The 26,588-nt window shown below is 35.7% G+C and overlaps 1 protein-coding gene across 1 annotated transcript in view; it reads left to right on the top strand.

Moving 5' to 3' along the window:
- The first annotated feature begins 1,529 nt into the window (after positions 1-1,529).
- LOC128656872 (DNA-dependent metalloprotease SPRTN-like) overlaps positions 1,530-26,588 on the top strand; it is a 218,297-nt gene continuing 193,238 nt past the window's right edge. Inside the window, exon 1 of the mRNA XM_053711038.1 lies at positions 1,530-1,544. The gene's annotated coding sequence lies outside the window, so the exon portion shown is untranslated. The remainder of the gene's footprint in view (positions 1,545-26,588) is intronic.

Genomic DNA, 26,588 nt, shown 5'->3' with positions numbered 1-26,588 from the left:
GTGACAGAGAGCGGGATGGTGTGATGTGTAATTGGCCCTGATGATATCTCAGAGCCATCAACCACACGAAGGAAAATAGGAGACAACTTTTTTATCAATGGTATTTTATTTTTAGAAACCAGAGAACTGTCAATGTAGTTTCCTTGTGCTCCTGTATCCAAGATGGCTGGAATGGTCAGTTGTTTATTTGCCCACTGTAGAGAAAGAAGTAAAGAACAATGAAGAGGGTTGTTATGCTTTGACTGGAGAGAAAGATTGGTATGGTACTTACTCTTCTTGTTCTGTGGCAAAGATGGGCAATCCTTTAAAGTATGAGATGAGGATGCGCAATACATGCAGAGGCCTCTAGTCTTCCTTCTGATACGTTCTTCAGGAGTTAGAGGTCCTCTGAAAAAACTTATATCCATTGCTTCAGCACCAGTTGAACCAGTATGAGGACTGTTAGAAGTGGGATGGTTAAAAACCTTATCCTTCTTATGAACAATTTCAGGGTATTGACGTTCAGATCTTCTTTCACGTAATCTCCTATCAATTTGCCTGCTGAGCTTCATAAGGCCTTCCAATGTTTCAGGTAACTCAGTTCGGGCTAATTCATCTTTTACTGCGTCAGAGAGTCCAAGCCTGAACTGGTTTTTTAAAGCAATGGCGTTCCACTGAGAGTCAATAGAATATTGCTTGAATTCCGTTATGTAACATTCAACAGGTTTGTTACCTTGTTTTAAGTTCCTCATCTTTTTCTCAGAAGTATACTGTAGGTTAGAATCATAGTATAATTCATCCATGATATCCAGAAAAGATGAAAAAGATGAAAGAACAGCATTATTTGTCTCAAAGAGAGTGTCTGCCCAAATGCGAGGTTCACCTCTTAAATAGCTTATCATTGTAAGGACTTTAACCCTATCATTTGGGTATGTTTTAGGTTTAAGGGTGAAATTAAGCAGACAAGCATTTTTGAATTGACGGTATAAATTCCTATCTCCATTGAAAAAATCAGGAGGTGCAATAAATGGTTCTGACAGATTGTCAGGAAGGCTCTGTTTAATAGAGACAGTGTCTTTTATTACTTTTCTTAAAGTTTCATTTTCTAATTGTAACTCTCTAAAGGCTTGACTAAGTTGGTCAACTCTTTGTGTTAAATTATAAACAATTTGAGGAAGCTCTGCTGGATCCATATTTTAGGGCTTAGTTGTTATATCAGGTTCCTTGGTTATTTGAATCACAACTGCAGAGTCTAAATAAATTATATTTGTTTCACAACTGAAGTACAGGCTATTATATCAGCATAGACTGTTTTATTCAGAGTGATTTTTATAAGTAATGGCAGTAAGTCTTTATATGGTTATATTATATCGTTATACCATATAAATATTTAGAGGCTGAAAATAAGTATTATTATTAATAACAACTTTTGACAATAATTGTGCTCAAACCCAAATGTGAGAGATAGTGTTCATTGTAATAATCACTGAGGTATGAGAGATGTGAGAGACACAGACTGCAGCTGCTGACAGGGGCGTGACCTGCTGCGAGACACAGCACACAGAGTAAGGCTTGCAGCGTGGAAATCTGAACACAGACTAGTGATTGTAAATGGAGCTGTGAGACACGCTGAGTTGTAAGGAGCTGTATGGCACGCTGAGATGTATGAAGCTGTGTGACGTCACATAAAGTCCGTTACTGTCCGGTATGAGAATGTATTTCAAAGGAAGTTCATAGAATTAAATAAAACATTCGTTGCAATCAAAGTAATTTCTGAGAGTCAAAGTCAGTTTACAAGAGTTCAAAAAGGAAACATGAAATTTGTAATTAGCCGTTACCTAAGGCATCCAAGGTAAATTAGATTTGATACTAATACCGTAGTAGTAGTTGGTAGAATCCTCCTGTTGGAAATTAGATAGCAATTCCTGTAGAGATGAGGAGTTGAATAACTTAATACTTCTAGGAATAGCAATCTTCAGGATGAATGAGACTAGTTGTTATTAGTCCCTTTGTGACCAAACTGCAGCTGGTATTTGTAAATCCAAATGTTAAAGTAGTAGAAGTAAACTTCTCTTGATAAGTATGTAGCTTATAAGAAAGAGAGCACTGGTTTCAGCAAACAATACTCAACAACTAAGCACTTGTTTGGGGCGGGGTGATGCCTTAAGTACAGGTGAGGAAGGTGAGTTGAGGCAAAAAGTAAAAGCAGGACTGGAATCCTTACACTTTAGCTGTTGGTAGACCGATAGCCGGAAGGAAATGTGCCATTTTAGAGAAATGATCAACTACAACAAGTATAGTGTTATGATTCCGAGATGTAGGAAGATCAACGATATAATCCATGGCGATGGCCTTCCAAGGTCTATCTGTATCGGTAGGGAAAGAAGACAACCATAGGGATGTTGTCTCAGGTGTTTGTTCTGTGAACAGGTGATGCAGGATTTAACATACTCCTTTACTGTGTCAGTCAAGTGTGGCCACCAGTAATCCCTTCGTATAAAATGGAGTTTTTTATGTACGCCTGGATGACCAGCTAGCTGAGAGTCATGGGCAGATCTAAGTACCGTTTGCCGCAAGGTGGTGGGAACATAAAGCTGTTTACCCATGTAAAGTAGTCCATTAGCAGCTTTGTGAAGCGGGAGAGAGGTAGTCGAGGTATCCTGATTTTGATGCATCAGTAGATCAGAATTGTTGGTGGTGGTGAGACCGATTATCCTATTTTGAGGGATGATGGTGTCTGCTTGGATGTATGACAAGGGTCTAGGTTCTCTTCTGGATAAGGCGTCCGCCTTTCCATTTTTTGTTCCTGGTCTGTAGGTAATTACGAAATTGAACCTACTGAAGAAGAGGCTCCAACGCACCTGGCGAGCACTAAGAGTCTTATTGGTCTTTAGGAACTGTAGGTTTCTATGGTCAGTGAAGATGACAATTGGCGTGGAGGTGCCCTCAAGTAAATGCCTCCAAAATTCCAAGGAGGCTTTTATCGCTAGAAGTTCCTTTTCCCCTACAGCATAATTGAGTTCTGCGTTGTTCATGAGCCTAGAATAGTAAGAAACTGGGTGTAGGAAATGTGTTGGTGAACGTCTCTGTGAAAGGACTGCTCCAATTGCATGGTCCGAGGCATCAACCTCTAAAGTGTAAGGAAGGGATGGATCAGGAAATTGGAGAATAGGCGCAGTTATGAACCTTTGTTTGAGAAGATGAAAAGCGGTCTCGGCTTCTTCATTCCAATGGAAGCGGTGATTTTTCTTTGTTAGAGAGGTTAAAGGCTTGATTATGCTTGAGAATCCCTGAATAAATTTCCTGTAGAAATTTGAGAAGCCTAAGAATTTCTGCACTTCTTTTTTGGATGACGGTGTTGGCCAGTTCGTGATAGCCTCAACTTTGTTATCTTCCATCTTGATTCCTGAGGGTGATATCTGGTATCCAAGGAAGGATATAGTGGTGGTGTTGAATATACATTTCTCCACCTTTACATGGAGTGAATGGGCTCTCAAACAGGTAAAAACCGTCTTGACATGAGAGATATGATTCGTTAGATTATCGGAGTAGATCAGAATGTCGTCTAAGGAGATAACCATGATAACATCCAAGAGGTCCCGGAATAGGTCGTTCATAAAGTGCTGGAAGGTAGCGGGGGCATTACACAGGCCGAATTGCATGACCGTGTACTCGAACAGGCCATACCTTGTTTGAAACGCGGTCAGCCATTCATCGCCCTTCCTGATCCGGACCAAATTGTAGGCTCCACGTAGGTCTAGCTTCGTATAAACCTTAGCCCCTTGTAACCGTTCGATTAATTCAGGTATAAGCGGTAAAGGGTATCTGTTCTTTTTTGTTCGAGCATTTAGCTCCCTATAATCTATAATAGGTCTAAGACTTTTATCTTTATTTCTGACGAAGAAAATTCCGGTTCCTGCCGAGGATGTTGAGGGTCTAATGAAACCCTTGCGCAGATTTTCATCCAAGTATTCCTTTAAGTGTTGGAGTTCAGGTTCTGATAAAGGAAAGATTCGACCATAAGGAACGGTGACATTGGGTAAGAGTTCAATCGGGCAATCGTATGGCCTATGAGGTGGTAGAGCCTGGGCCTCTTTTTTATCGAAAACATCTGCAAAATCTTTGTAGCAGTGGGGTACCGTGACATCTGCTATCTGCAGGAGGATATGCGAGCCCTGGATGATGCAATTCTCTCTACACTTCTTGGAAAGGAATTGTAGATCGCCGTTACCCCAATGTATAGTGGGATTATGGAGTTTTAGCCACTTTAGACCTAGAATAAGTGGGAACAAAGGAGTTAGTATCACTTCAAACACTATGTATTCTGAATGCCCAGAGGAGAAAGTTACTTTCAGGGGTTGAGTCTGGTGGGTAATAGGACCTGACTTAATAGAAGAACCATCCACAAGTCTAATGGGTAGTGAGTTAAGCTTTTTTATTAGTGGAATTTTATGTAGTCTAACAAAATCATAATCAATGAAGTATCCTGTTGCTCCGGAGTCAATCACGACTTGAGTAAGTACTTGGTGCTGCACCCACTGTAGAGAAACAGAGAAGCACAAGTGAGAAGTTGACTTGTAATTAGTGACATGACACACAGAGTCTCTATAGGACTTACCCTTCCTTTGTCTGGTGAGATTAGGGCAATCCTTTACTGTGTGTTCTGTACTGGCACAGTACATGCAGAGGTTAAACTGTTTGCGGCAAGCTTTCTCTTCCGCCTTAAGGGGACCCTTGACGAAGGCGATCTCCATGGGCTCCTCTGTTGCTCTAGAGGGTGTAGCTGTGCTAACATACTTCTTCACATGGTATTCTGGGGTACCTCTTTCGGTTTTCCTTTCCCGAAGGCGTCTGTCTATAGATATGCAAAGCGATATCAGACACTCCAGGCTAGTGGGCATAGTGATCCGTGCCAGCTCATCCTTGATGCTTTCGCTGAGACCCATTCTGAATTGGTTTTTGAGCGCATGCTCATTCCACAGTGTGTCAGGACCCATCTTCTGTACTCCGCTATGTAGTCCTCGACGGGAAGTCTACCTTGTCATAGACCCCGAATAGCGGTTTCGGCAGTGGCTTGCCTATCATGATCCTGGTACAGGAGAGATTGCAGAGAAGAACGAGTCCAATGAGTTGAGGATAGGATCATTGGACTCGTAGAACGTATTTGCCCAGGTTCATGCCTTTCCAGAGAGGTAGGAGATAACGGTGAGTACTCGTATACGATCATTCGGATACGTTTTAGGTTTTAACTGAAAAAATAAGTTACAGGAATTCTGGAAATCCCTGAAACGTACCCTATCCCCAGAGAATTTTTCTGGGGGACATATCTGTGGTTCAGGCAGTTCACTTGTTTCTGCTTTTGATTGCATTTGTTCATTGATGAACTTACGGAGTTGCTGGTTTTCAGACTTGATCTCTCGCAATCCTTGAAGCATGAGATCCATGTTCTGAAACAGGGTGCCAACCCTGGACGATAGCTCACTTAAATCCATTATTTTCTCAATAGGCTGGTATGCAATTCTTTTTTGAGGCTAAGTATTATGTAAGGTTCACCAGGGTTTAACTATTAGTGATGCATGCAACCTATGAATTCCGCTCAGTCTCACACCAAACCTTTAGACTTTATGCAAGCATAAATGTCCAGTTCTTGCTCATAGACATGAGGGGACTAAGATTAGTCAGAAAATAGTGGAGGAGCAAAGTGAGGTCAAAGAGGTCAATGAGGATATAAGATACAAGTGATTAATAGACTCAGAGGGTAAGGAGTTAACTGAGGAAATAACCACAGAGATAGATGTGAGCAGATAATAGTATAGGACACTTATAGAGACTTTAGGATAGTGTCAAGGAATGTACCAAAGCAGGATTAACACTCTTAACAATTAGGCTATTTGAATTATCCAGTAAACTGATAGCGTGATCAGCAAGTTCAGCTCCTGCCTCAGATGAGACTCTGACCGTTTAGGTAATGCCGGTATTTCCCAGAATTAAAGATATCAGACAATGGTTAAAATTCTTTAACAGCTTGTAGTTATAAGCATATACTTGCGTTTTAGTTGCAAGGTTGTTTGACAGGCCTCCTGAGAGTTGTTACAGCGGTGCAGATCAGCGGTGATTCAGTGTGGCTGGAAGGCGTGCTGCAGACGCAGCGTGTCTGTGTACACAGCGTAGAGGAGAGCTGCGGTGCTGCAGAGTGAGATTCCATGTTCCGCGCACGGCGTTATCCAGTCAGGGTGAAAGGAGCTGAGTCTAGCTGTGAGTTGCTTTGGGAGCGTGGTGGCATCGTCAGCTGCAGCGTGGATTCAGAGTTAAGGTAACAGTTGATAATTATATTCCTTCCAGTGTCAATAAGAGAACGTGGGCTTTAAATTTGATTTGAGAGGTAAATAACTTCCCCACAGTATTTGTCTTTAAAAAGGCTAAGCAGAATACTTCTGATTTCTTTATGAACCTAAAAAGTCAAAATACTTAGCACTGAAACAGGATGAGGAGGGGCCTTATATAGACTTCCAAGGGATGCCTTAAAGGCACAGAATGGAACGTTACACTGTCTCTGTTTTTCATATACTTAGTACTCCCCCCCTGTTTGTACCCCTCTTGGGAAGCTACCCTTATTTTGATATGCCCTAGCTTGGATTTACTCATGATGTAAATAGAGGATAATTCTATTTTGTAGTGTATTTTAAAGTCCTGAGTTCTCAGTGTATCTACAATTTTGACATACTAATTGGCTCCGCCCTCCACCCCCCCCTACTTTATTTTGAGCGGCTCTCGCCCGCTGCATCCCCCTGCCCCATAAAACTATAGAGCTACCTCCTCCCTAGCCCTAACCTTATTTGAATAGATACCCTAATTTTCTTCTCATATAGCTGGGTGAGGACCATTACTGTTTATTCTACATCTATGATACTCTATAATAAAACTGCAGTCTTTCAATGAGATAGCCCACATTTTATAGTAACGCTTGAGATATTTGAATACATTTTCTTGCTAATTATGCTATGCATACATTGATGTGTAAATGTTTTGGGGGAAACCTTATATTCTATATCTGTTTATGACTTCAATAAAAATTATTTGTGGAAAAAAAAATAAGAGTTGTGGGTCAATTTAATAATGTCCACCTCACATTGATAAATGCCAACAGCATGCGCTGTCAGCATTTATCATTGCAAAAGTATTTCTTGTGAAATGCTTGTGAATTACCGCACACTGCACATTTAAGAACAATCGGCAAATAGCAGGGGGTGTCAATCAACACGATTGTATATGATCGGGCTAATTGATGTCCGCCACCTCAGAGATGGCAGACGAGTTAAGTAGCAACGGTCTTATGACCACTGCTTATAAACTTCCGCTTCATGCATAACTAAAGCGATGAGGGTAGGAAGCAGCATCAGCTGATTCCTAAATCAACCCCTATGTGTTCTCCTGTTTCCTGCAATGTTTTTAAAAGGTTTTGCAATTATAGCATAAAAAATGACATTAAAATATATCAAAAGTTTAATGATAACCCCCCCCCCCCCACTTTACTGGGATATAAAATACAATTTAATGGGAATATATAATAGGTGGCCTTAGTATATTAATTGAGATTTAATTTAGACATTTTTAATATTGCTTTTTGTCACATTGATCTACATTACAATATGGTATACGTAAGTAATTTAATCAACTTTTAGAAATGTTTAATATAATTAATTTTCTAATTTGTTTCTGTCCCACAATGTAGGAACGCATAGCAATACATTTAAAAAAAATTTTATAACTTAATGTATGTTTTACTTGTCTTTCTATTTGTATTGAAATAGGTGATTTATCCCTTAGAGAAAACAGAGCAGTTTACCTAAATTCATTAGGGGAAAAAGAACACCAAATGAAAAACTGCGAAAATGTAACTAGGTAAGTTTACTGTAAAAAAAACCAAAGGGTATTAAAGTGGTTAACATATTTATCTTAGCCGCTAAATATGTGATCTTAAAGGGACAGTCAACACCAAATAGTTTAAAAAGAAAGAAAAAGCCTTCACTACCCATTCTCCTGCTTTGCACAACCAACATTTTTATATTAAAAGGACAGTCTACAATATAAATGTTATTATTTTTTAATATAGATAATCACTTTATTACCCATTACACAGTTTTGCATAACCAAAACAGTTATATTAATATACTTTTGAACTCTTATGAATTTTTACATGTATTTATACTTTATTTAGGATCTATCCATTTTATAATTTTTTAATATATATGTATTTTTTGAAAACTAATAGGTGACACACGACCTAGTGGAAAATGCTACATCAAGGGAAGAATTTTTTTAAGGTTTCAAATTAAAAGAAAAAAATTCAGATATTGTATCAAAAAACATTGACAAAGCCCATGAAACAAGAAGAAATAAAAATGAAGATTGTAGAAAAAATATTACTTTCCACATTGGAGACAGTGTTTAAAAAAAATATATTAAATCACTACAGAGGAAAGGTGGAAAGCTAAATTCCACTTATTTGGGACCTTTTAAGGTTGTAGTTGTGGATGGAAAAGTAGTCCACATTGTAGATGAAAATGGGAAAAATGAAATGGTAAATATTGACCTGTTAAAATTTTTACAAAAATTGAGAACAGTACCACATAATTTAAAGAAAAATGCTAAATTATTAGAATCTGTGTCTAATACTCTATCAGAGTATTCATCATCGACACAATCAGATTCCATAATGAGAGATACAGCAATAGCAGAATCCATACATATTTATTTACTTAGTAGTTGAACAACATTTTTTATTTTAATAATCATTATTTAATATTTAATAATATTAAATATTCCATCTTGGAAAAAAATATCTGATTCGTCCACTCAAAAAGAGAACGCAGATAAATCAGTGGATGCAAAGATAGTGGTTATCCCCAAACCAGACAAGGACCATAAAAAATGCCAGAACTATCGACCCATCTCGTTAATTAACCAAGACCTTAAGGTTTTCACCAAAATCTTGGCCAATCGTCTTAAACCAATCATGCCACATTTAGTCCACCCTGATCAAGTGGGGTTTATACAGAATAGGGAAGCCCCAGATAACATAAGACGAGTGATTAATTTAGTCCATCATCTGGAAAGCATGCAAACGCCTTCTCTGGTCCTATCATTGGATGCGGAGAAGGCGTTTGACAGGATAGACTGGAAATACATGTTTGCGGTCATGGGGGAGATGGGCTTTGACAATACCTTTATGACTGCCCTGCAGGCAATATATTCTAATCCATGAGCCCAAGTAACTTCGGGGGGATACAGGTCCATTCCTTTCCCCATATTGAACGAGACGAGACAGGGGTGTCCTCTGTCGCCCCTGTTGTTCGCCCTCTGTATTGAACCGTTGGCGGCCAAAATTCGGGCTCACCCAGACATATCAGGACTTCGAGTGGCCCAATCTGAATACAAAATATCCCTATTTACAGATGACATTCTTCTCACTATTACCAAACCACTCGTATCACTCCCTAATTTACATATGATATTGAATGATTTCTCAGATATCTTAGGGTATAAAATAAATATGGACAAAAGCGAACTCCTTCCAGTGGCCATCCCCCCCACACACACGAAAGATAATTGAACTTAATTTTGAGTATAGATGGGTTACAAAAACAATCAGATATTTGGGTATCAATCTCCCAGCACAGATGCAGTTACTATATAAATATAATTACACCCCACTTCTTGCTCAATTTAAAAAAAAACTTTTGAGGTGGCGAACGTGTGGTTTCTCCTGGATGGGGAAAGTAGCGTTAGTTAAAATGAACTTGCTTCCACGCATTTTATATCTCTTTAGAGCCCTCCCCATTAAATTAATCAACACAGATATCATCAAAATACAGGCTGAAATACTAGCTTTTATAAGGGGACCAAAATCGGCTAAAATAGCATAACAAGTAATTTGTAGGAATAGAGTGGTGGGGGGGGGGGGGAGCTCCGGATCTTATGGAATATTATAGGGCCGCTAGGCTAGCCCAGGAATCCTGTCTTCTGAGGAGATTGGAGGAGGCGACCTGGGTGTTTCTGGAGAGGGATTTAGGGGGGTGGGAGGAAAGAGACTCAATTCTATGGGAACAATCTTCTCACTCCGTTAAGGCACATATAAAGACATGCACCTCGGACTTGACCACGAGGACTTGGACACAGGCACTTAAAAGATCAGACTTATTTCCTGAGTTCTCCTTACTGACACCAATTAGATGCTTCCTATCGGATGACTCTCGTATGCTAGTTGCTAAATGGGAGAACAAGGGACTCTATAGAGTGGCGGATGTGATACAGAAAGGGCAGTTGCTTTCCTTCACCCAATTGCAATCAAAACTTACACATATAAAACTACACTGGTACCTGTATCTACAGTTACGCTCCTCCTTGCACTCTTTTTTATTAAAATCAAAGAACAGACAACCTACGGTATTGGAGGCCTGTGGGGCAAGTACTACAAGGGTTAAGCATAATATTTCTAGAATATATATAGCACTACAGACACCCCCAAACAGGACTAAATCCATGGTAATGGTAGCGTGGGAGAGGGAACTGAGTATGGTTAAAGGAGTACAGGAATGGGAGGAAATGATCCATGAAGCAGATAGGGGATTAATAAGTATGGATTTAAAGGAAAATGTCATTAAGACTATATTCAGATGGTACCTGACCCCAATGAGGACAGCTCACATGCAACCGAATGGCAATAAATTATGTTATAGAGGATGTGGTGAATTTGGGTCCTATAAACACATGCAGGGGGACTGCAGAGAGATTCAGGGGGTCTGGCAAAACCTCTCCGCCCTGATTAGCCGACTGCTAGAGGAAGAGTTCACACTCACTATTCAACAGGCACTACTACACAAACACATAGACAAATTCCACAGATATCTTAATACATTCATTAGAATCCTATGTACAGTGACAAGGATCTGTATAGCAAAATATTGGAAGGTAGGGTCACCCTCATGGTCGGAAATATACAATAAGATATGTTATACCTATACTATGTATGAAACCGCAGCAGACACATTAAATAATAGGGCCTCCTTTCAGAAGATATGGTACTACTGGATTAGTAATTCAACACCTTCCAGACCTGAACTTGCTGCCCACTCTGACACCTAAACATTGAACCTGGACAATACCCACAGATTTCGGGGGATCGCTGGGAGTGGGGATACTCTCTCCCCCCCTTCCCTTCCCTCCCCCCCCGCCCTTCCTGGACCCTATTTACTAGAAAGGGGCCCTTGGAAAAACTATTTGTTTTAATCTAAAGGTTTATTTGATCACTAATATAGATAAGAAACTTTCAGCCTGCCATACTCTTTTTGTTTTATCATTAGGTAAAGAGTTCACGTGATATTATCTCTGTAACATCTTTCCTGGAGTAGATTCTCGAAACAGGTGGTCAAATTGTAGAGTTTGAAATTTGAATTCTAGTGCAGGAACCTCTACAACCCAAGTTGTATCCCTGGGAAATGTGAAGTACATTAAGATATATGGGTGGTAATGGGGGGAATGCTATTTGGATGCTATTTGGATGTGTTGGAATTGTTATTTCCTAATGTTCTAAAATGTGTATTCTTGGAATATTGGCTGAAAATCGTTTGTATTGTAAACGAACAAGTAATTTGATAATAAAATAAAAAATATTTAAACATAAATTACAATTTTATAATTTATTTAACAAAAATATGTATTTGGTTTATAACATGGGTCAATATAGAAAAAAATATTTTAAATTCCTCACCTACAAGCACTCCTTTCGCTAATTCTGCAGGTGCAGTATTGGATGGAGGGTTTATTTTGCCCTAAAGAAATGCCTGTCTCTCAATACTAAAATTTAGTGTGTTATAAATACCGCACAGCCCTTTGTGTAGTACATAATTTTGATGGACTACTTCCACTGCTCCCACAAGATCTTTATCATCAAAAATATGTTTGTTTTTCACTCTTTGTATATACTGTATGTATATATATATATATATATATATATATATATATATATATATATTTAACTTGTAAAGCTCATGCTAGGAGGACAAGTTTGAAGTATTGTATACATTAAACACAATTCACTATGGGGTTTTTTTGTATGAAATTCGGTTGGTTAGGCAACAGTATGGCGCATCTCTACAGAGGGCACTGCTAGTCTAACGACTACTCTGTTGATCTGTTATTAACAATTACTAATATTATATTTCTAAATATTAAGAATTGTTGACCTCAGTGATTTAATATATAACTATTAATATATATATATATATATGTGTGTGTGTGTGTGTGTGTGTGTGTGTGTGTGACTCTTTGTTTCTTTATACTCCACCTTCAGCTCAATAAGGAGATTTGCAAATTTCTGGAAATCAAAAGAAGCTATGCCTCCGTGTACCACCCACAAACCAATGGATTAGTAGAAAAACTAAATGGTTACAATTCAAAGGTAAAAAAGTAATAAATCAAAAAATTGTTTTTCAATTGACGATTTCAACTTTGTTATTTTTTTATAGAAAAATAATAAATGTACACAGTTGACGGATTATCCTTTAAGTAACAATATTTATGCAGTGTAGTGAATTGGTAAACTTCATTAAAGTAAATATCTTGCATTACAATATAATGAATGTACATATTTGTATTTTTGCCATAGATTACCTTTACGTTTTGTGATACAACTTACTTATTGAAATTATTTTTTAACTTAAATAAAAGTATTCTATTTAACACAATTATGTACATTAAAATATATAGTCTACTTTGAGTCAGTATTTTAAATGTTTTAATTCTTTGAGGTTTATATGAACATATAGTATATATATAAATTTATAATTAAAAAATATATATTTTTTTTAATTTTAGATCTTTAAGAAAAATTGTTGAAGATAAGCCTGATACTTGGGACAATTATTTAGATGCTGTAATGTTCGGCTTAAACACAAAAAAGCAGATGACTACAAAATATACGCCATACTTTTTTTTATTTGGCAGGGAGGCACGCTATCCATCAGGAGTCCAAGAAGATTTTCAGGTAACATATTAATATTACATGTTAAAATGTAAAAGTTATAATTTTTAAAAATAAATTATATTTTGGATTGCACAATATGTGATATTTTAACAAAGGCGTTAAATTAACAAATACAGAAATGTATGTTTGTTTACATAAGTCCTAATACATATTTATTTACTTAGAAGTTGAACAATATTTTTTTATTTTAATAATCATTATTTAATATTTAATAATAAATGTTCATTTTTAATTTCATCATTTTTTAATTTTTTTTATTACAATTTTTCATGTATTTATACTTTATTTCAGGATCTATCCATTTTATAATTTTTTAATATATATGTATTTTTTGAAAACTAATAGGTGACACACAATCTAGTGGAAAATGCTACATCAAGGGAAGAATTTTTTTAAGGTTTCAAATTAAAAGAAAAAAATTTCAGATATTGTATCAAAAACATTGACAAAGTCCATGAAACAAGAAGAAATAAAAATGAAGATTGTAGAAAAAATATTACTTTCCACATTGGAGACAGTGTTTTAAAAAAATATATTAAATCCCTACAGAGGAAAGGTGGAAAGCTAAATTCCACTTATTTGGGAACTTTTAAAGTTGTAGATGTGGATGGAAAAGTAGTCCACATTGTAGATGAAAATGGGAAAAATGAAATGGTAAATATTAACCTGTTAACATTTTAAAAAAAATTGAGAACAACAGTACCACATAATTTAAAGAAAAATGCTAAATTATTAGAATCTGTGTCTAATACTCTATCAGAGTATTCATCATCGACACAATCAGATTCCATAATGAGAGATACAGCAATAGCAGAATCCATACATATTTATTTACTTAGTAGTTGAACAACATTTTTTATTTTAATAATCATTATTTAATATTTAATAATATTAAATATTCCATCTTGAAAACAATATCTGATTCGGCCACTCAAAAAGAGAACGCAGATAAATCAGTGGAACAGAATGAGGATTCCAAAATTGAAGAAACATCATGCAGTCCAAATGCTGAAAGTAGTTTACCAAAAATTAAATTTGTAATTAATTTATATGTAATATAACATTTATATATATATATAATATATATATATATATATATATATATATATATATATATATATTAATATCTTTTTTTAGTTAAATCAGATATCTGGAATTACATTACAGGAAATCTCCTTATATCAAAAATTGGACCGTATTTGGTGTTCGATAATGATTTCCTCTCTTTATAACCAGGAGGAGATATAGAAACCCAACTAAGTTATGTAAATTGTAATTTTGGAGTGTTAAATTATTAATTTTAAGGTATTTGTAAAATAATGAATTTTAATTTAAAATGACTAACATAGGCATGTTTTACGACCATGTATTTTGTAAAATATGCTGTCATTGTTTTATGAATGTTCAAACCTACTATACTTGAATGTATTTTTTACTTTTAATTTTTAAAATATGAATATGAATATAGGAACATTATTAATTTAATATATTACTTATTTAAAGTACAACAAATGTTATATATTAAAAATAACTTTTTTTCAAATTTATTGTATTTTTTTATAGATTATAAATGCTTACCTTTTCTTATTGGTAGCAAATTATAATTAAAAATCCAGCAAAAAAGCATATGTAATTGACAGTTATGCTATGACCAATTTGTGGGAGGGCAAACCACCGTCATTGAGAAAGGTAATTTTCATTTTATGTTAATTTTTTATATCTAAAAAATTAAATGTAAGTAATTTATTTGTGATATGTATTACATTCAAAGGTCAATATTTCAAATTATGATATGCTGATTGGGGCTGTGCTTGATTCTCATCACTGGATATTAATGGTAAGTAATTATACATACATTTTATAACAAGCAATCATATATAGCAAAAGTAAGAGTTGTGGGGGGGGGCCAACAGCCAATGAGACCAAACGCATTATTTAACAGCTCCTGGCTCCTAGATTTGATTTTGCTAATAAGGCAATGATTATGGACTATCAAGCTTGATCAAAGGACCAGTGTTCACAGCAACTGTGAGACTATTGATTGCAACGTAAAAATATACTGTGGGATCACAATACCGGACTCTCTCAGTCAGCTACGCCACAAGAACAGTGGATTCCCTAACACAAACATGGCGGCGATTATACTGGCCTTAGTGAACTTTCAGTCTAGAATGGAAGAACAACTTCTAGACCTTAGCCGGGAGATACAATCTATGCATCCTTCAGCATTTATAACCGCCAATCAAACCTCCGAGAGGGATATCTACACACTAGAGTGGCACTCCCAGCTGGCAGCCTTGAATACAGGCCTGTCTTTGTCTAAAACGGAGCAAACAGCTACCTCGGAAATCATTGAGATTCTGGATACATCTGGGCCATTGGCTGCCTCTAGATCAAGGAACCCAATTGCCGGTGGAGACACCCTAATGACCCTGACTCTTTTCAAGAAGCATCACGCAGATTTTGGGATATAGCCACCGGAGTTTAGGGACATACCTCCTAAAGCATTCTCATACTCAATTCCGGACCTCTTACCCATTACAGCCTCTAACATCTACGCAGCGGCTGCTCGGGCCGCAATTAACCTCTCACCGGCTGTTCTTTCTCCAGAAAGTGCATGCGTTATACTGGGCTCTGTTTCTACATGCTTTTTGGCCAGCATCTATTCACGCCGGAGGACTTGGCTTAAAGGCAGACCAGGACGGCAGTCTTCTCTCCGGAGGTTCTTCCTACCTATAGGTGTGGGCTGAAGATTAGAGCTGGACTATACACTGTGAAGGGTTAAGTTACTAAATGCACTGCAAGCCCTGAGTCTCTCACATGTTTCACTATTATAATCTTGTTCAGATGTGTTACACCTTTGATTTATTTGCTGAGCCAGTTAGACTGTTTGTATTTAGGTTTTACATCCATTTATTGATACGCATAATTAGGCGGATCTATTATTTAACTGTTAAATGCTAGCATATAAGAGGGTAATTATAGATAGCCAGTTTATACTTAGTCTGCTACAAATCTTATATAGCATAAAGGAGGAGAGGCCAGCCTAAAAGATACATCGGTCAGAATGTTATCTCTTGCACTGATATATCCTCAAGATTTGCCCACTTAGTCAGCTCGCATGACAAAAGCAGTATAAATAACTCTGCCTATGCTATGTCTGCATACACCAGGTGCAAGCTTTCTCTTTTTATTAAGGACCTATTGGACCTGGCAGGTTCCAGACATAAGGTGGAATAGCATACCCACATGACTCTTCTGTATTATAAATTTTACTGTCATAATATGATGCTACTTTTAAATTTCTAGCTGTGAGGCTCTTTATGATGTTTCTGTGTCTAACATACCTGCACATACCAATATTGTTATATGCTAATGATACACCTTTAATGATTTCCTAGTTAACCTTACATAAGGGACCCTTCAATACCTTTCTCTAACCCATACTAGATATTTTCTCCCGGAGACATGGTGGTAATTAGATCATCCTATAACAGTTGATATGTCACATGCTAATACCAATATATGATTGTTTTATTCCTGCCTGGTTGGTCCCTAACAGTTACATTAACTTGTGTCTATATGCAGGAGGTCAGGCTGATTAACACACTACAGTCAACCCTGCCATGCTGACATGGACCTTTTTCTTAAAACTGCCTTATGTAATGCTGTATACCTGTTACTAAGCTGCCATACCTATCGTTCTCATAAAACTCATAGCTTGCTGTTATTAGTTCTCTCTTGGCTTGCTCCAGACTGGGATGATGATATTTATGCTGACATATTTACCATGCCACACGGTCAAAACTAACTCAGATTCATATTTCCCATAGTCTGCTGGTTCCTACTTGACCTAACAATATATAATTAAGCTCTCCCCAGAAGGATAACTGTGACAGCAGATTTTATTACATTAAGAATCCCTCTTTGGGGTTAGGTTTCATACCATGAAAAAGGCTGTGATCTTTTTTTTTTATCTTTGTTATATACTTAGTGTTCAGTTTAATGTCCTAGATGGATCCATGACGCATTCCTTAACTTAGCTCTAGTATAACCTGTTAACAGGTAGAAATCAGTTTTATTCTAGTATATACCCTGTGGTTACCCTAAATGGTTAAACCTATTTTTGATGTTGGGTTTGTTAGTTCTTAGATGAAAAATACGATACTTAAATGTTTCCAAACAATACTTTTGAGTTCAAGGGCCTACTTTCGTCCTATTGTGGTCTCTCAATACATGTCATATTGGATGCTGCTGGGCTGTGTTAACTGGGAAAGCACGGCTCAGCATATCAGATACATTTATGATCTTAGTTTGAGGTATATATGTAGTAACTAACAGTATACATGGTGTTGGAGATATTTGACTATGTGGGTGCTCTATCTGTCTCTGTTTTTCATATACTTAGTACTCCCCCCCTGTTTGTACCCCTCTTGGGAAGCTACCCTTATTTTTATATGCCCTAGCTTGGATTTACTCATGATGTAAATAGAAGATAATTCTATTTTGTAGTGTATTTTAAAGTCCTGAGTTCTCAGTGTATCTACAATTTTGACATACTAATTGGCTCCGCCCTCCACCCCCCCTACTTTATTTTGAGCGGCTCTCGCCCGCTGCATCCCCCTGCCCCATAAAACTATAGAGCTACCTCCTCCCTAGCCCTAACCTTATTTGAATAGATACCCTAATTTTCTTCTCATATAGCTGGGTGAGGACCATTACTGTTTATTCTACATCTATGATATTCTATAATAAAACTGCAGTCTTTCAATGAGATAGCCCACATTTTATAGTAACGCTTGAGATATTTGAATACATTTTCTTGCTAATTATGCTATGCATACATTGATGTGTAAATGTTTTGGGGCATACCCTATATTCTGTATCTGTTTATGACTTCAATAAAAATTATTTGAAAAAAAAAAGTAAGAGTTGTGGGTCAATTTAATAATGTACACCTCACATTGATAAATGCCAACAGCATGCGCTGTCAGCATTTATCATTGCAAAAGTAATGCTTGTGAATTACCGCACACTGCACATTTAAGAACAATCGGCAAATAGCAGGGGTGTCAATCAACACAATCGTATATGATCGGGCTAATTGATGTCCGCCACCTCAGAGATGGCAGACGAGTTAAGTAGCAACGGTCTTATGATCACTGCTTATAAACTTCCACTTCAGGCGTAACTGAAGCAATGAGGGTAGGAAGCAGCATCAGCTGATTCCTAAATCGACCCCTATGTCTTCTCCTGTTTCCTGCAATGCTTTTAAAAGGTTTTGCAATTATAGCATAAAAGATGACATTAAAATATATAAAAAGTTGAATGATACCCCCCCCACACACACTTTACTGATGGGATATGAAATACAATTTAATGGGAATATATAATAGGTGGCCTTAGTATATTAATTGAGGTTTAATTTAGACATTTTTAATATTGCTTCTTGTCACATTGATCTACATTACAATATGGTATATGTAAATTATTTAATCAACTTTTAGAAATATTTTATATAATTAATTTTCTAATTTGTTTCTGTCCCACAATGTAGAAACGTAAAATTGTTTTACTTGTCTTTCTATTTGTATTGAAATAGGTGATTTATCCCTTACAAAAAAGAGCAGTTTACCTAAATTCAATAGGGGAAAAAGAACACCAAATGAAAAACTGTGAAAATGTAACTAGGTAAGTTTACTGTAAAAAAAAAAAACCCAAAGGGTATTAAAGTGGTTAACATATTTATCTTAGCCGCTAAATATGTGATCTTAAAGGGACAGTCAACACCAAATAGTTTAAAAAGAAAGATAAAGCCTTTACTACCCATTCTCCTGCTTCGCACAAACAACATTTTTATATTAAAAGGACAGTCTACAATATAATTGTTATTATTTTTTTAATATAGATAATCACTTTATTATCCATTACACAGTTTTGCATAACCAAAACAGTTATATTAATACACTTTTGAACTCTGTGAATACCTTGTATATAAGCATCTTCTGGCATCCCCCTGATCACATGACTTTATATTTATTTTCTATCGACTTGCATTTAGTACTGTGTTGTGCTAAATCTTAAATAACTCCTCGGGTGTCAACACATTGGTATCTATATGGGACACATGAACTAGCAGTCTACTGTTGGGAAAAGTAAATACAGAAGCATATGATTAAGAGGCTGTCAATAGAGCATTTGAAACAGGAAGAAATGTAGAAATTTAAATTTTATATAGTTTATTATGCTATCAATGTTGGTTGTGCCAATTTGTGGAATGGGTATTAAAGGCATTATCAATATTCATTTTTAACTTTAAAAAATCTATGGTACACTGTCCCTTTAATATACTTTATAACTTTTAAACCACTAAATTTCAGACTTTTTCTAAGCCCTTGAAACCGACTCATCATATATGTGTTTATCTCACTTTTTTATTAACTTCTCATGCGCATAAAAAAAAAAAAAAGTGTTTTATATAAAAATGTGTAGACTTTCCTTTTAAAATGATATTTGCAATGCTTGTAAATGTGTAAAAGACAGAAAAATAGTCACTTTGAAGGATGTTTTTTTTGTGTGTTAAATTCTCTTTCTTTATGTAACTATCATTATGATTTATAATTCTTACAGAATGTTTCTAAGGAAAAAAGAAATTAATGTTTCTAAAATACAGTGCACAACACTCAGTCATCCGAATCAGCAAGATGGCGTATCTTGTGGAGTATTTGTGTGCAAGGTAAATTTCAAATTAAATAAAAAACTTACAGTTAACTTTGTAATTTTTTTTATTTTTTTATTACAGATACTAATATTTACTATTAATCAATCTAAATGAAACTATTTCTAACTTTTAGTTTGCAGAATATTTATTAAAAGCACTGAAGCTATTGATTCCTATAGAATGGATATAGGTGCAAGTATATTACAAGAGTCAGGTATACGAGTTTGCACTTTTTTTCAACATAGGTTAAGGGAAATGTTAAAAATCCAATAACCTATTTAATGTTCTACAAATTGTTCCTTGTTACTTGTGCATGAAATAATAATTTCAGATTCAACAACAATTACATATCTTCTGAGAAACATTGAAGCTGTGCGTGCAAAAAATCATACCAGAATTAAATCAAAGAAATGTGAAAATTGTCTATTATAATGTTGTGACTACATTTACAATAGCAAAATTGTATATATTTTTAAAAATACATTGATCAAGTCTAAGTATTATTTACATTTAAAAGGGACAGTTAGCTCTAATGTTTCTCTCCTTTAATGTGTCCAAAAATACTGGATTTTTCCTGATGTAGTGTATTACATTGGGTAATTTATATAATTTTAGTTAGCTATTTTGACCTATTGCATCTCCAAATATACTATAAGTTGAACCCAATTTTTTCCTTTCATGATTCAGATAGAGCATGACATTTTAAGCAACTTTTATATTTACTCCTATTATCAATTTTTCTTCGTTCTCATGCTATCTTTATTTTAAAAGCAGGAATGTAAATCTTAGCAGCCAGACCATTTTAGGTTCAGCACCATGGATAGTGCTTGCTTATTGGAGGCTGAAATTTACTCACCAATAAGCAAGCATAACCCAGGTTCTCAACCCAAAATGGGCCGGTTTCTATGCATCACATACGAAGAAAAATTGATAATAGGAGTAAATAAGAAAGTTGCTTAAAATTGCATGCTCTATCTGAATCATAAAATAATACATTTTGGTTTAGTTACCCTTTAAATGTCCTTTAGAGAACAGATATGTAAGCATGAAGATTTAGAAGTAATCGCAAACCTAATGTGGCTGTCAAATTGATATTTTAAAAAAATAATCAGTTTTTTTAATGAAATTTTGGTCTCAAATATTTTATGTACATTATAAACTCTTCAGCTGGTATAGCATATCATTGGAAATACATTAAGGGGAAATCAATTTTACAGTGCACTATCCTTTTAAAATATCACAAATAATAAAATAATTTGTAGAAATTGGATTACTGAAATATGTAATAGATATATATATATAAAATAAAGTATTGTTGAATTGTGAAATAATTTAAGTTACATCTTTTCATTTTTAAAAATGGAGAATCTGAAAGAAGACATTTCAATTTCCATATTTGTATTATTTTTTTAAATAGGAAAACATAAACAAATCATAATAATTCAGATAGAGAATACAATTTTAACAAAAAATACATTTGATTATATTCTCTCATTTGATTCCTTTTTTTGATATACAGTGTTGAAAAAACCTCAAAGTAATCACCTGTTAGTTTCATCACATGGGTTCTGTTAGCCACATGTGCATGTAGTAAATCAGCAAACAGCAATGAGGTGCTGAGGCTAACAGGGCCTTAAAGGGACAGTCTACACCAGAATTGTTATTGTTTTAAAAGATAGATAATCCCTTTATTACCCATTTCCCAGTTTTGCATAACCAACACAGTTATAATAATATACTTTTAACCTCTGTGATTATTGTGTATCTAAGCCTCTGCAAACTGCCCCTTTTTTCAGTTCTTTTGACAGTCTAGCCCAGGGGTGTCAAACTCAAATTCATCGGGGGCCACATCAGCAGTTTGGTCACCCTCAAAGGGCCTCAAAGGGCCGGTTGTATAGGACTATGTGTCCACTCTTTATTATCATTTATATGCTTTTATGATATCACACAGAAAACATAGAACTCCAGTGTTGCGTTATGGAGGGAGGGGCCGAACACCGGTACGTGAGACATCTAGAGATCCCCCCCCAGCTGCCTTTTCTGCAAACCCTTGTAACCCTTCTCCTCCCCGCTCAAAGTGTTAATAGCACCGCACAGGGAAAAAAAGGAGTTATCCCTGCTGCGGTCTGCTTGTGAAGACTGTTAGCTGAAGAGATGTGTGTGGGTGGAGTTCCGGGAATTGCCGATTCCCATTTTTGATAATCAATCACCATTGCCAAATTAGACACACAACCAACCGGTATAAGCTTTCACGGTAGTGTTGTAAAAAAAGAACATGAAGGGTGAAGCTAGCGCGTGCACATTCACAAACAAATGTTTACAGCCTGGGCGCGGGCTTCAGTAGAGGGGGGGGGGGCGCCTCAGTATTCAGCAGCGCTAGCTTCAGCCTTCATGTTCTTTTTTTACAACACTACCGTGAAAGCTTATACCGGTTGGTTGTGTGTCTAATTTGGCAATGGTGATTGGATTATCAAAAATGGGAATCGGCAATTCCCGGAACTCCACCCACACACATCTCTTCAGCTAACAGTCTTCACAAGCAGACCGCAGCAGGGATAACACTTTTTTTTTTTCCTGTGCGGTGCTATTAACACTTTGAGCCCGGGAGGAGAAGGGTTACAAGGGTTTTTCTGCTATTAACGCGCATCCCTGGCTGCACACTTACCTCAGTCGCAGAAGCAGACGTTCTGGCGGCTAAAAGTAACATTAAGTTATAAGCAAAGCATCTAATAAAATGTATCAATTTCATGAGAGGCAGCCAATAATGTGAAAGTAAAAATGTGCCGGTTGCTATGCATAATAATAATAATTAAAAAAAAAAAAAAAAACACCTGTTGAAGAAAATTATGTGCTTAACATTTTATATTACTGAATCGCGGTATCAGGGGTGAAGGCTGGAGGCCAGCGGCGGCTACACGGGCCACATGACAAGGTCTGGTGGGCCGGATTCGGCCCGCGGGCCTTGTGTTTGACACCCGTGGTCTAGCCAAACAGTGCCTGCTCCCAGATAACTTCATGTGCACGAGCACAGTGTTATCTATATGAAATATGTGAACTAACAGCCTCTAGCGGTGAAAAACTGTTAAAATGCAATCTGAAAGAGGTGGGCTTCAAGGTCTAAGAAATTACCATATGAACCTCCTAGGTTAAGCTTTCAACTAAGAATACCAAGAGAACCAAGAACCAAGATAACCAAGAGTAAATTGGAAAATTGTTTTAAATTACATGCTCTATCTGAATCATGAAAGTTTATTTTGGCCTAGACTGTCCCTTTAATGCTATAAACTGGATACCTAAATAAATTATTAAATGAGATAATATAAATAAATAATACAATTCTTGAAAAATTGTATTTGCTATGTAAATTATATAACCAAAATTATGTTGACTATACTTTGAAGGTTTAAATGTTTATTTGTTTTTAAAAAAGTAGACTTTACCTATTCTTTTTAAGATTAATTGTATTACCAAAAAAAAAATGTTTAAAAATTACATAATAACATGAATTGGATTTATATTGATTATATTTTTTTAAACAGAAAATATCAATAATTTATGCCGCATTTGCGCAAGTCAAAATTCTGATAAAGCGGATGGAGATTAACAATGGGTAAACATTATAATAAAAAATTTATTTTTTTGTTACTTTTTTCATTATAATTGCACAGTGATACTGATATTGCCGTAGTGAAAAAGAAAAATCTAAAAATGTTGAAAATAACTTTGGATTGTGTGATGCAGAGAAGGTCAATGAAAAATGTAAAACAGATAGAAAACATGGCATATTTTTGATTGTTTTGAATAAGTAACTGATATTATAAAAGGTTTAAAATCCTTTGCACTACTCATTTATGTGTGGATATATACAAGGCGTGAGCCTCTTCATAAGACAGACATGTTATCAGCCTTGTACAACGCTCTTTATGGCAAACAATTTATTGCCAACCTTGCCACTTTATATATTTTACCTTTCCTGAATATGTCATTGGTATTTAAAAAATGGTTAAAATCCTTTGTAACACTCATTTATGTGTGTATATATACAAGGCGTGAACACATCATAGGATAGACATGTTATCAGCCTGGCCCAACGCTCTTTATGGAAAAACAATTGATGACAACCTTGAAACTTCATATTTTTTTACCTTTTTATGACTAAGTAATTGGTATTTTAAAAGGGTTAAAATTCTTTGGGTCACTAATTTCTGTGTAGATATATACAGGTCTTGGACCCCATTTATAGAATAGACATATTTTCTGCCTGACCCAATGCTTTTTAAGGCAAACAATATGGTGTTATCCTTGCCAGTTCATACATTTTACCTTTTCAAAATAAGTAACTGTTATTTTAAAAGTGTTAAAATCCTTTGGGACAATAATTTTGTGTGGATACATACACAGACTTGAAGCCCTTCATATGATAATCATGTTTTTAGCATGACCCAATGATTTTTAGAGCAAACAAACTTGTGTCAAACTTGCCAAACTGGTCATTTAAAAGGGTTGAAATCCCTTGGGCCACTCATTTATGTGTGAATATATACAAGGCATGAACACATTATAGGACAGACATGTTGTCAGCCTGGTCCAACGCTCTTTATGGCAAATTGGTAATGGTGACAACTTCATATATTTTACCTTTTCAGAATAACTGTTATTTTAAAAGGATAAAAATCCTCTGTGACACTCATTTCTATGTGGAAAAATACAGGGCGTGAGCCCCTTTATATCACAGACATGTTCTCATCCTAGCTCAATTATTTTTATGACAAACTGATGCCAACCTTGTCACATCACAAATTTAACCTTTTCTAAATAAGTTACTGCTATTTTGAAAGGGTTTCTTTGCCATAGAAATATTTTGGACAGTACAGTGTGAAAATACATGGATTGTATAAAGGGGCTTACGCCCTATATAACCACACTAAAAACAGTGGCCCAAAGGATTTCAACCATTTTAAAATAATATTTACTTACTTAGAAAAGGTAAAATATAGAAAGTGGCAAGGCTGGCACCAGTTTATTTGCCATAAATATAGTTGGTCCAGGCTGAGAATCATGAACGTTATTGTTATTAATCTTTATTGGATGAATATTACAACCTGTTTCTTTGTGTACCTGAGTATTTAAATAAAGTATTTTCCACAAAAGATATCCAGAGAACAAAAGAAATAGGAAAGAATCATGAACATTATTGTTATTAATCTTTATTTGATGATATTACAAACTGATAGTTTAATCATTTAAAAAAAAAATGCAGCAGTATGTGTATTGGAGTATTTCAAATAAGTATTTTCAACAAAGGATATCCAGAGAACAGAAGAAGTAGTATAGAATCATGAACATTATTGTTATTAATCTTTATTTGATGATATTACAAACTGTTTCTTTAAACATTTAAACAAAAATTGAAGCAGTATATGTATTGGAGTATTTCAATGAAGTATTTTCAACAAAGGACATCCAGAGAATGAAAGACATGAAAAAATCATAAAGATAATTTGTATTAGTCTTTATTTGATGATATTACAAACTGAGGCCTAGATTTAGAGTTCGGCGGTAAAAGGGCTGTTAACGCTCCGCGGGTTTTTTTCTGGCCGCACCATAAATTTAACTCTGGTATCGAGAGTTCAAACAAATGCTGCGTTAGGCTCCAAAAAAGGAGCGTAGAGCATTTTTACCGCAAATGCAACTCTCGATACCAGAGTTGCTTACGGACGCGGCCGGCCTCAAAAACGTGCTCGTGCACGATTCTCCCATAGGAAACAATGGGGCTGTTTGAGCTGAAAAAAAACCTAACACCTGCAAAAAAGCAGCGTTCAGCTCCTAACGCAGCCCCATTGTTTCCTATGGGGAAACACTTCCTACGTCTGCACCTAACACTCTAACATGTACCCCGAGTCTAAACACCCCTAACCTTACACTTATTAACTCCTAATCTGCCGCCCCCGCTTTCGCTGACCCCTGCATTACACTTTTAACCCCTAATCTGCCGCTCCGTAAACCGCCGCCACCTACGTTATCCCTATGTACCCCTAATCTGCTGCCCTAACATCGCCGACCCCTATGTTATATTTATTAACCCCTAATCTGCCCCCCACAACGTCGCCGACACCTGCCTACACTTATTAACCCCTAATCTGCCGAGCGGACCTGAGCGCTACTATAATAAAGTTATTAACCCCTAATCCGCCTCACTAACCCTATAATAAATAGTATTAACCCCTAATCTGCCCTCCCTAACATCGCCGACACCTACCTTCAATTATTAACCCCTAATCTGCCGACCGGAGCTCACCGCTATTCTAATAAATGTATTAACCCCTAAAGCTAAGTCTAACCCTAACACTAACACCCCCCTAACTTAAATATAATTTACATCTAACGAAATAAATTAACTCTTATTAAATAACTTATTCCTATTTAAAGCTAAATACTTACCTGTAAAATAAATCCTAATATAGCTACAATATAAATTACATTTATATTATAGCTATTTTAGGATTAATATTTATTTTACAGGCAACTTTGTAATTATTTTAACCAGGTACAATAGCTATTAAATAGTTAAGAACTATTTAATAGTTACCTAGTTAAAATAATTACAAATTTACCTGTAAAATAAATCCTAACCTAAGTTATAATTAAACCTAACACTACCCTATCAATAAAATAATTAAATAAACTACCTACAATTACCTACAATTAACCTAACACTACACTATCAATAAATTAATTAAACACAATTGCTACAAATAAATACAATTAAATAAACTATCTAAAGTACAAAAAATAAAAAAGAACTAAGTTACAGAAAATAAAAAAATATTTACAAACATAAGA

This window comes from Bombina bombina, chromosome 4, assembly GCF_027579735.1.
Source record: "Bombina bombina isolate aBomBom1 chromosome 4, aBomBom1.pri, whole genome shotgun sequence".
Classification (NCBI taxonomy): domain Eukaryota; kingdom Metazoa; phylum Chordata; class Amphibia; order Anura; family Bombinatoridae; genus Bombina; species Bombina bombina.
This window is presented reverse-complemented; position numbering and strand designations above follow the sequence as displayed.